The 9,860-nt window shown below is 47.9% G+C and overlaps 1 long non-coding RNA gene across 2 annotated transcripts in view; it reads left to right on the forward strand.

Moving 5' to 3' along the window:
- Positions 1–6,958, forward strand: part of LOC125635122 (uncharacterized) — a 33,381-nt gene extending 26,423 nt beyond the window's left edge. For both annotated transcript variants that reach the window (XR_007356153.2, XR_012668246.1), the window contains exon 3: positions 3,381–6,958. This is a non-coding gene — a long non-coding RNA (uncharacterized LOC125635122). The remainder of the gene's footprint in view (positions 1–3,380) is intronic.
- Positions 6,959–9,860: the final 2,902 nt, after the last annotated feature.

Raw genomic sequence — 9,860 nt, forward strand, 5'->3', positions numbered from 1 at the left:
CAACCGCCAGCTTTCCAAACTTCAGCGAGACTGTTCTGCACATATGTCGGATTCACACAGTCCTTCACTGGTGTTACTGTGGGTAAATTAATGTAGGATTTGGCACCGTGTCTCCCTGGAAGAGGTTGTTCTATCAGAGTGCATGGAACAATGCTGAGATCACAGTGTCTGCCTCCCTTTCTCACAATGCAAGCGCACAGGGATAATCAATGAAACCAAACGGCAACAAAATTTAAAACTGATAAAAGCAAACACTTTCTCCTCTCAGCACTTAACTAACCTCTGGAACTCATTGCCACATGAGCTGGGCAGGAATTTTCTGTCTCGTTGATTTTCCCCGACAGAAAACGCAATTTCCACAGAACTGAAATTTACACCAGGAAAATTTTGATTTTGCTGAAGTTTCTGATTTTTTTCACTGGAAAAAAACAAAATATTTTGCTTCAGGTTGGTTTGACTTGAATCAAAATATTTTGGTTCAGTCCCACATTAACCTGCATTTTCCTATTGAGGCACATTGTCTCTCGGGAGTTGTAGTTCAGACCCCCATTCTCTCCTATAGGTCAGGCTCCCTGGCTAGAGTACGTCTTTCCTCTAACTGGGTGGCATGGTGCACCGGGAAGTCACATGGTGGGAGATGAATCATAGGAGGGGTGGAACAGGTGATGGGTTCTCCATCCCTCAGAGATCTTTGGTGGTCCTGTGAGTCCATACGCTTCAGAACAGCATTCCTAAGCTGCAGCCCAGATGTGACCTGGAACCGAAACAACGGGGACTGTTTGGATCATTCCCCTCCACCTTTGATACTGAAAGTGGGGGCTGAATCTGGCCTGTCTCTCTAGTTTGGGAATAACTCATCTAGGCTTTTGGGACTTCTCCACACTGAAGTGCTAAACTCTGAGGTTCCCCATCCCTAGCTCTAACCTACTGCTCTGACAAGCCCTTTAAAACATCACCCATGAGAAATGGCTAACGACTGTAACCAGTACAGAATAAGATACATTAGATGCTCTCATGGCTCTTAGCCAAAGGGCTGGATGCCATATGCTTTCATTCCCAAAGCAGACGTTCAGCTGTTTCAGTCCAGTTTTGTTCTCCAAAATAGTACTGACGCGGCTTGCGGGGCTTAATGAGGCTGGGGCAGTGTGCTTGGTAAGGCACGGGTAGGAATGTGGGACTTGCAGCAGGATCCGTTCAGGAGGTTCCTAGTCCCTAGAATAGTGGATCATGCTAGGAGAGCGGTGAGTGTATAGAATCCCTGCCAACTGGCAGCCCGCTGCTGAATGTTACAGGTTTCATGCTGGTCTCACACCCAGTTCTCCAATTAAGAGCCTGCATGTTAGATCCATTCCTCTATGCAAGCACAAACATAGCCAGGGTGAAATGGTCCTAGGAAGGTGCTCTGAACAGTGCAATAGGGCACAGGTAACTAGCACCCTGCATTCATGGATCTTGGCTCTGCAGAATCTGCAAGGCAGTAGGGTTCAGCCGTGCTTACAGATTGCAACCTCTAAGGAAAGAGCCTCCCTACTACAATGAATAAAGGGGATTCTTTTTGGAGGCTGCTAGATACAGATACACCTTGTGATTCTCCCAGGCTCTGGACTGTTTCACACAGCCTGGGCCAGACAATGGCACCACATGGGGGAGCCCCAAGTCTTGCCCTAGACACACAGTCCTGCTGTGTGCATAAATCAAAGAAATTCTGCCCTGATTTTCTCTCCATGGACTCCCCCTCCTGAAATCAAGGGGCACAAGTCAGGATATAGTTGGGCCCTGGGTGTCTGAAGTGGAGCTGATGAGGGATATCTACATGGAACCATATGTCACTGGAATATGTGGCTCCATAGACACTGATGTTTCACAAAATCAGGTGGATTTTGCCGGGATTTCATTTGAAAAGGTGAAAAACAAGCAAACAAAAAAACATTCTGATCAGTCTGATTCTCTCTGAATTCTCCTTCGTGGAGAATTCTGAAATTTCCCGTTCTCACACGGATTCTGAATGAAGCCAGAATTTAAAAATCTCCAAATCCTCCGTGAAACAGAATATCCATCTCTGCACAGCTCCACTGTGAAGGGCTTTGATAGCCTCAGAGGGAAGGTGTTAGATGTTCTGAGCAGGCAGGGATGGGCACCTGGTTCAGATCAGAAAAAGACACACCGCCATCTCCCCAAACTCAGATTGAACCTGGAGCGTAGAACGGGCCACATCCTGCTCTTCCCTATGTTCGGTGCAAAACCCCTCAGCCCCAGCTGATTCCCTTGAGGGAGGGTGGGGTAGGAAGAGTGGTTTCAATTGGTCCCCAGGATGTGGGAGTCATCAGGTCCTGAGATGGAAGGGGTGGCTGGCCAATGGGCTCCTTTTCAGTCCAATATCTACGATTTGCTAACTGATATTTTCACATGGCCAGATTTGCTCATCCTCTGAAGACAGTTTGGAAACAGCTCAGACAGATGGGGCGGGGTGGGGTGGACTTAAATTCCAGGGATAATATTTTACCTCAGGAAAAACAAATTCTCCCTTAGATGCTGAGCTTGTGTGGGGAGGGTGAGGGGGGTGTCAGGCCCCTGGCACACCAAGATCTGAGCTGATGACAGAGCATGTTTCCCTTTTATACAGCTCCATGGACTGCTTGGGTCTGAACTAAACAGTAGTGGGGGAGGTCTACGTCATCTTGTTTAAGTACCAAGCACGTTGCTTATTGGCAGTCAAGGCCACTTCTCAGCACTGCTCCATGCTCTCCACTTCTCTGATTCTTGGTCAGAAGTCCCTTGGCTCAGCCCTTCGTGGGTTTTGCAGATCTCAGAGGTCACCTCTTTCTCCATGACTCACCACACCAGCTGATGGTCCCATGGATGAAGGTCTTGGCAGCCACAGTTATGGAAGAACAGAACAAGCCAAGGCTTGCCACTGTCTAGCCCATTGCTTCAGCTTGGCCTTTTCCCAGTAACACAATGGCTTCATGGAAAAACATCTCCAAGGAGCAATCCCATAAAGAAGGAAGTTTCAGAAAAAGAAGAGACTGCTTACAGACATATATAACTGTTCCTGCAACCTTAATTTTGTCCATGATGCCAGAGGTGATGCATTGGGGGAGGGAGAGAGGGGGAGGAAGGAGCATGCGGGGTCATGTGCCCCCCTCCAGATTTGCTGCTTGGCTTGTACTGAGCATGCTCAGTACAACTGCTGAAGCCAGCTGCCTTCACTCTGTCCCCTGACTCTTGGCAGGCGCGGATCGGCTCTGCATGATGTCTAGGCACCACGTGGTGCATTAGCAGGACGTGTAGTTTGATTACTAACATAAGACCAGAGGTTCATAAGACAGAGGCTGGTGGTGTTGCTTGTACATCTCTGACACAGTCTCCTCCTCTTCCAGGATTGTTCCAGTCATCAGGTCTCCGAAGGGCTGCTACGTGATATTGGATAACGCGGGGTAAAGGCAAGGGGCACCGGTTTGTTGGCTCCCACGTCCCAGCGATGGGATCCCTTTGAGATGATCCCAGGAGGCTGCAGTGGTTCGGTTCCTAGAGCATGTATTACGACATAACTACACTAGTCCAGGTTAATTGACTCCTGATCACACTACAGGGCTAAATAGAACAGTGTAGCTAGCCCCTGTGGTCGTGGAGAAACGGCTGGAAAACACAAGCCCCAAGTTTATTATTGTTTAAAACCTCATGATTTTAAAAGCCAATCTCATGAGTTCTGACGACTGACTCAGGATTTTGTAATGCTTGGGGTTGCCACTATTGGGAGGTGTTTAAACCTCCCCACATAAAGCCCTGGTTTGGGTTCACAATTAGGAGAACCTTTTTTTACTCGTGCTAGCTTTTCTCTCTTTTTGATTGAATTTGGGACCTAAAGTGACAGCGCTTCTGAGCGTCCCTTTTGACAGCTGATAGGGGTACAAACCTCCCACCCAGTCTCCTTGTTGCTGATCCATTCAGAGTTAGGATGGATTGTTATGCAGAGTGACAACGGTCTGGTTTCAGAGAATACAACCCCTAATCTTCACGCTTATGTAGCTCAGCTGAGGGCTGGGGCCAGGAAAGCAGAGATTTCTTTGTACGGGCACAGCTGCCAAAGAGAAATAGACAGATCCACCCATATCAGCAGATTAGACCCTGGGCATGTGGAGGAAGGGCTAGAATCTGCTAGCCTGGGGATTTTCCAGGTTGGAACATCATTTCTCCTGTGACTCTTCCTGCCCGTGGCTGCCCTTTACCTGTAAAGGCTGTGAAAGCTTCAGGGCAGGGACTGGCTCTCACTATGTGATTGTACACGCTGCAGAGGAAGGCAAAACCCCCCCAGGGCCTCTGCCAATCTACCCTGGAGGAAAATTCCTTCCTGACCCCAAATATGGCGATCAGCTAAACCCTGAGCATGTGGGCAAGACTTACCAGCAAGACACCCAGGAAAGAATTCTCTGCAGTAACTCATATCCCGCCCCATCTAACATCCCATCACAGGCCGTTGGGCATATCTACCGCTAAGAGTTGAAGATCAATTAATTGCCAAAATTAGGCTATCCCATCCTATCATCCCCTCCATAAACTTATCAAGCTTAGTCTTGAAGCCAGATATGTCTTTTGCCCCCCAGTGCTTCCCTTGGAAGGCTGTTCCAGAACTTCACTCCTCTGATGGTTAGAAACCTTCGTCTAATTTGAAGTCTAAACTTCCTGAGGCTGGAATGTATGACAGGATTCCCCACAGACATAGGTTTATTTGATTTATGACATTGTCGGCACTGGGGTAGGGGAAAACATTATTCGGATACTCCCCAGCCTCCCAGAGGTGTCCCCAATCCACCTGTGAATTTCAATTGCATATCCCCATTAAACAACACACACACACACGCTGATATTTTTAGCTCAGCTACTCAGCGGGAGTTGCATGGGAAGCATATGTTTCCCGCTTATTGCTGCACTTGCCGGCTGAACCTTTCAACCCTGCCTTTGCCAGAGGACACAGCACCAGCAGGGAACTGACCTGGGAGGTAAAGCATCACGCCACTTCAACAGGTGAACAAGAGGAAACGCTAAAGGAAAGCCCAAAGGACAGCAAAGCATTTCCAGGGCAAACGGCCACCATCCCTGGCATGCCAATAGCTGCAGACTGACAGGGCTGAATTAAAGGAACAGCTGATTGTTTTTTAAGAAGTCTGGGAAAGAATACCGTTCTTGGATGTGCCTCAGTATGTTATAGCTATACACAGGCTATAGGATAGAGTGACCAATAGCAAGGGTAGAGCAGGCACTTCCATTTACCCTCTCATTACACAAGGACAAGAGGACATTTGATGGAGTTGAAAGGGAGCAAATCTAAAAATAGAAGAGGAAGAAATATTTTTCCACATAATGCGCAAATAGCCTGGGGAACTCATTGCCACAAGATCTCATTGAACTATGCCGGATTCTAAATAGGGCTGGACATTTATATGGATAATAAGAACTTTCACAGTTCCGGTAGTGAGGATTAAGACACGAAACCAAGTGTTTTGGAAGGGATCTAAACTGCTATACTTCAGTGCACAAGATCCACAGTTTGAGGATCCACTGGTCTGGAGCCTGCTGGTTCTGTGACAGCTACTGTGTCCACGCTGCCATGGGACAGTTCCATTGGCACAGGGAACAGCAGCCTTAGGAGTCCGATAGACTCAGGATTCCCTAGATGCCCTGATTGGCAGTTCCTACTGAGTTCCCAGTTGGCTCAGGCATGCTATTTAAGGCCTGGGGGTGAACACCTGGAGGCCATCTGTGCAGCTAGGTGGATCCCTGACTCACTGCTGTAAACAGACCCTGTTGCATTCCTGAGACATTGCCTGGGATCCAACTCCCCTTGCCCTGCTCCTGGCCCTTCACCCTGCCTTTGCTCTACTACCCCAACCTCCGCTGACGCATTTGGTTTCTGACTCGGCGTGGCTCATCAACTACAGCTCCAACTTGTCCCTTCAGCATGACACCAGCACAGACCGCGGCTTCTGGCCTCAACCCACATCCCATGGCTGGGATCCTGACAGTCTCTAACTAATGGGGGCTAGGACGAAGCTTCCCATAGGGGCAAGTTATCCCAGAACTGCCCGCTGCAGAGTTTCCTTGTACCTGCCTCTAAGGCATCTGGGATTCTGCAGCTGGCCACTGTGGGAGATAAGCTACTAGACTAGCTGGACTTTGGGTCAGCCCCACTCTGACAATTCCTGTGTTCCTATGAAGAATTATTGTAACTAACAAACTCTGTTCCCTTTAGGATAGATGCGGATCATACAAACTCTCATAGCCAAACTTTGGAGAAGTCCGGAAGCGGGATTTTACAATCTGCTGCTTTTCAGCGATGCAACTTTTGAACAGATTTTAGGCACTCCAAGAACAACCACCCTGGAATAAAAATGCAGTCCCATAACCTCGATGCTAGAATCCTCGTAAATGAACAGTTTACAGATTAAGGGAAGACGCTGTTGTTAGAAAGACAGCCTGAAATGACTTGAAAGGGAGTTAAATCCTATACTGAGTAAAAATATACTCGCAAGAGCAATATAAGTCTATAGCTCTGGTACACCACCCTAGGCACCGGTGCATCTTAGCGCTGCGCAGGGAACAAGGGGAGACCTGGCCCCTGCTTATGGAGTCACAGCCACAATTAGTCACAGGTGCAAAATTAGATGGGGGAGGGGCATTTAGCCTAATTGAGAGTCTGGCTAGGACAATAAACCTGCTCTTTACGGGGATTAGGTGGCTCAGGATATCTGGAGTGAGGTACTGAGGCCTACTCTACACAAACATGCACTGGTGTAAACTGAAGGAGTGATTTTAAACGGTTTTAGTTAAGCCAGTGGAAAAACCCTGGGTACATGAGATGGCTGCCTATGGGCTGATACAGCAGGAATTGAACCAAGGAGCTCAAGCTAGCTGCTCCAACTTGAACTAAAGCCCCAAGCCTTGAAGGGTGGGGGCAGAATCTGTAATAACTCCTGTGCTCTGTGGACTGGCACACAGGAGGAGCCATAAAACAAACAAATACACACCACAGCGGCTTCACTGTGGGCAGGTCTACACGACAAACGCTGCATCGGCACAGTAGCAACAATGCAGCTGATGGGAGATGCTCTCCTGCCGGCACAGCGCTGGCTACGTGGAGGGGGTTTCACATCCCTAAGTGCTGTAGTTGTACCCAACTAAGCATGTAGTGTAGACCTGACCTGAGTTCACTTAAACAGGTTTCAGAGTAGCAGCCATGTTAGTCTGTATGAGCAAAAAGAAAAGGAGGACTTGTGGCACCTTAGAGACTAACCAATTTATTTGAGCATAAGCTTTCGTGAGCTACAGCTCACTTCATCGGAATGTTTCAAACGAAATCAGACGTCAAGAATTATAACATTCAAAAACCAGTTGGAGAACACTTCAACCTCTCTGGACACTCGATTACAGACCTAAAAGTGGCAATTCTTCAACAAAAAAACTTCAAAAACAAACAGACTCCAATGAGAAACTGCATAACTAGAATTAATTTGCAAACTGGACACCATCAAATTAGGCCTGAATAAAGACTGGGAGTGGACGGGCCATTACACAAACTAAAAAACTATTTCCCCATGCTAATTTTTCCTCCTACTGTTACTCACACCTTCTTGTCAACTGTTTGAAATGGGCCATCCTGATTAACACTATAAAAGTGATTTTTCCTCCTGCTGATAATAGCCCACTGTAATTGATTTGTCAGGTTAGAGCTGGTAAGGCAAACCCCATCTTTTCATGTTCTCTGTGTATATATATATATATATATATATATATATATATATCTTCCTACTGTATTTTCTACTCCATGTATCTGATGAAGTGGGTTTTAGCCCACGAAAGCTTATGCCAAAATAAATTTGTTAGTCTCTAATGTGCCACAAGTACTCCTCGTTCTTTTTACCTATAAGACAGGGACTCTAGGCCTACCACTAACTAGAGATGGGCCTAAGTGGAGAAGTTTGGATTGTGATCAGTACTTCTCCAAGTGTGATGGGGTTTGGGATGGGTGCTCTTGATTAACCCCCCTGCTGGAGGTTGGTGCTGTCTGGTAACCTGTGCAAAGGAAATGGGCTGACAACCACCTCGGGGATGGGAATTGATACCTGAAAAGCCACCTTCCAAACAGGATCCCTCATTGGCAGAGTCAACAGAAGGGCCCAGGATGGACTGAATCATGGTGACTGAGTGCCCCGAGAAGAGGCTTCCCCCTGACCGTAGAGAAGCACCAGAAGCAGCTGTGTCAGAAGACTTGGTCAGCTGCTGGACACAGCTACACATGCATCATGGACAAATGACCCAGTATGAATCTCACTGAAATCAATGAGAGTCTCTGATCAGACTCATACAGAGGCCATCAGCTGGTCATTTCGGCACCTCTAACCACCACTACAGTCTCTCTATTGCTCTTGCTAGGAGCGACAATAACTAAGCATAACCCTGAGCAATATGTATTCCATCGTAATAATCCGAGATAAATAAACTATTGGCTTGCTGTTAAAGATCCTTTCATCTTCTGCAGTGGACGCTAGTGGCATCAGGCCAGAAACCCAGTTTAAGTAAATCGCCTGTTCCCCCATTCAGTTAGACATTTGGAGAGCCTGAAGTTCTAGCAACCCTTTAATTTACACAGCGATGGCGATCTGAAGGGTAAAGAAAGTACGAAAGCAACACAGGAAGGGGGCAAAGCCGTAAATTACAGGGTTGCCACAGGATATCTTTATGTAACAATTCATACAGTCATGCTGACATAATTCAATTATCCCATCCTAGACATTTAGCATAACAAGAGGAACGAAGACGAGCTAACACCGGTCGCTCGTAGCTACCACTACGTGACCAGATGTGGATCTTTCAGACAGGCTCGAGCAGTGAGCCCGTATTACTGGGGTTAGTTATAACTTTGATACCAAACTGATTTTCCCAGCTAGCTCCCGTTTCAGTGATTTGTAACAACAGGTTTATGGACAAAGGTTATAGACAGTAAGTTCTTTGGGGTAGGGATCATCTTTTTGGTCTGTGTTTGTACAGCACCAAGCACAACGGGGGTCCTGGGTCAAGACTGGGGTCCTAATATCACATCAGTGCCATCCTCACTGGCCTCTTCTACTGCAGTTGAGGACCCTGTTCCCTATGACCCTCCATGGAACTGCCTCTAGCTCATCTCAGAGCTCGGATCACGTTCAGCCCTAGCCACGTTGTTATGGTAGGTGTCACCAGGTGGCGCTGTTACACAGTCTTCCGAGTTCTTTGGGGCTGGTCTACCCTACAAGGGGAGGCTGGTTTAAACTGCATTGCTCAGGCTGTGAACAATTTCACAGCCGGTGCCTCGCAGCTAACCGGACATAAGCCCCAGCGTAGACACTGCTAGGGCGACAGAAGAATTCTTCCCTTGACCTAGTGGCTGCATCTCAGAGAGGTGGATTTATTACAATGATGGAAAACCCCTTCCATTGCTGTAGTGAGTGTCTATGGTACAGCAGCTCAGCTGCTTTTAGAGCCGTCGGTCCCCACGGATGACCCAGTCAGGGGCATCATATCAGGAAGAGATGAGTGGCTGGAAAACAAAGTGTCGCAGGGCACTCTTCAAAGCATGGGGTTGCCGAGCCATTGACTGTGCTCTGATCTGGTACTGGCTTGCAGCACTTGGCATAGCTGGGGGGGTGGGGTGGGGGGATGGCACAGCTCCTGATCTTGGGGTACCAATCTGGCCCCAACATGCCACTTGGAATAGCCTAGAGGCTGCTCTAGGTTGTGCTGCCTGCACACGGCTCTGAAGGAGGATACCTGGGGCACAAGGATGCGAACTCTCCCCTGGGGGCTGGAAGGAGGGTGGTGGAGAGCTG

The sequence above is a fragment of the Caretta caretta genome, chromosome 4 (genome assembly GCF_965140235.1).
Source record: "Caretta caretta isolate rCarCar2 chromosome 4, rCarCar1.hap1, whole genome shotgun sequence".
Classification (NCBI taxonomy): Eukaryota; Metazoa; Chordata; order Testudines; family Cheloniidae; genus Caretta; species Caretta caretta.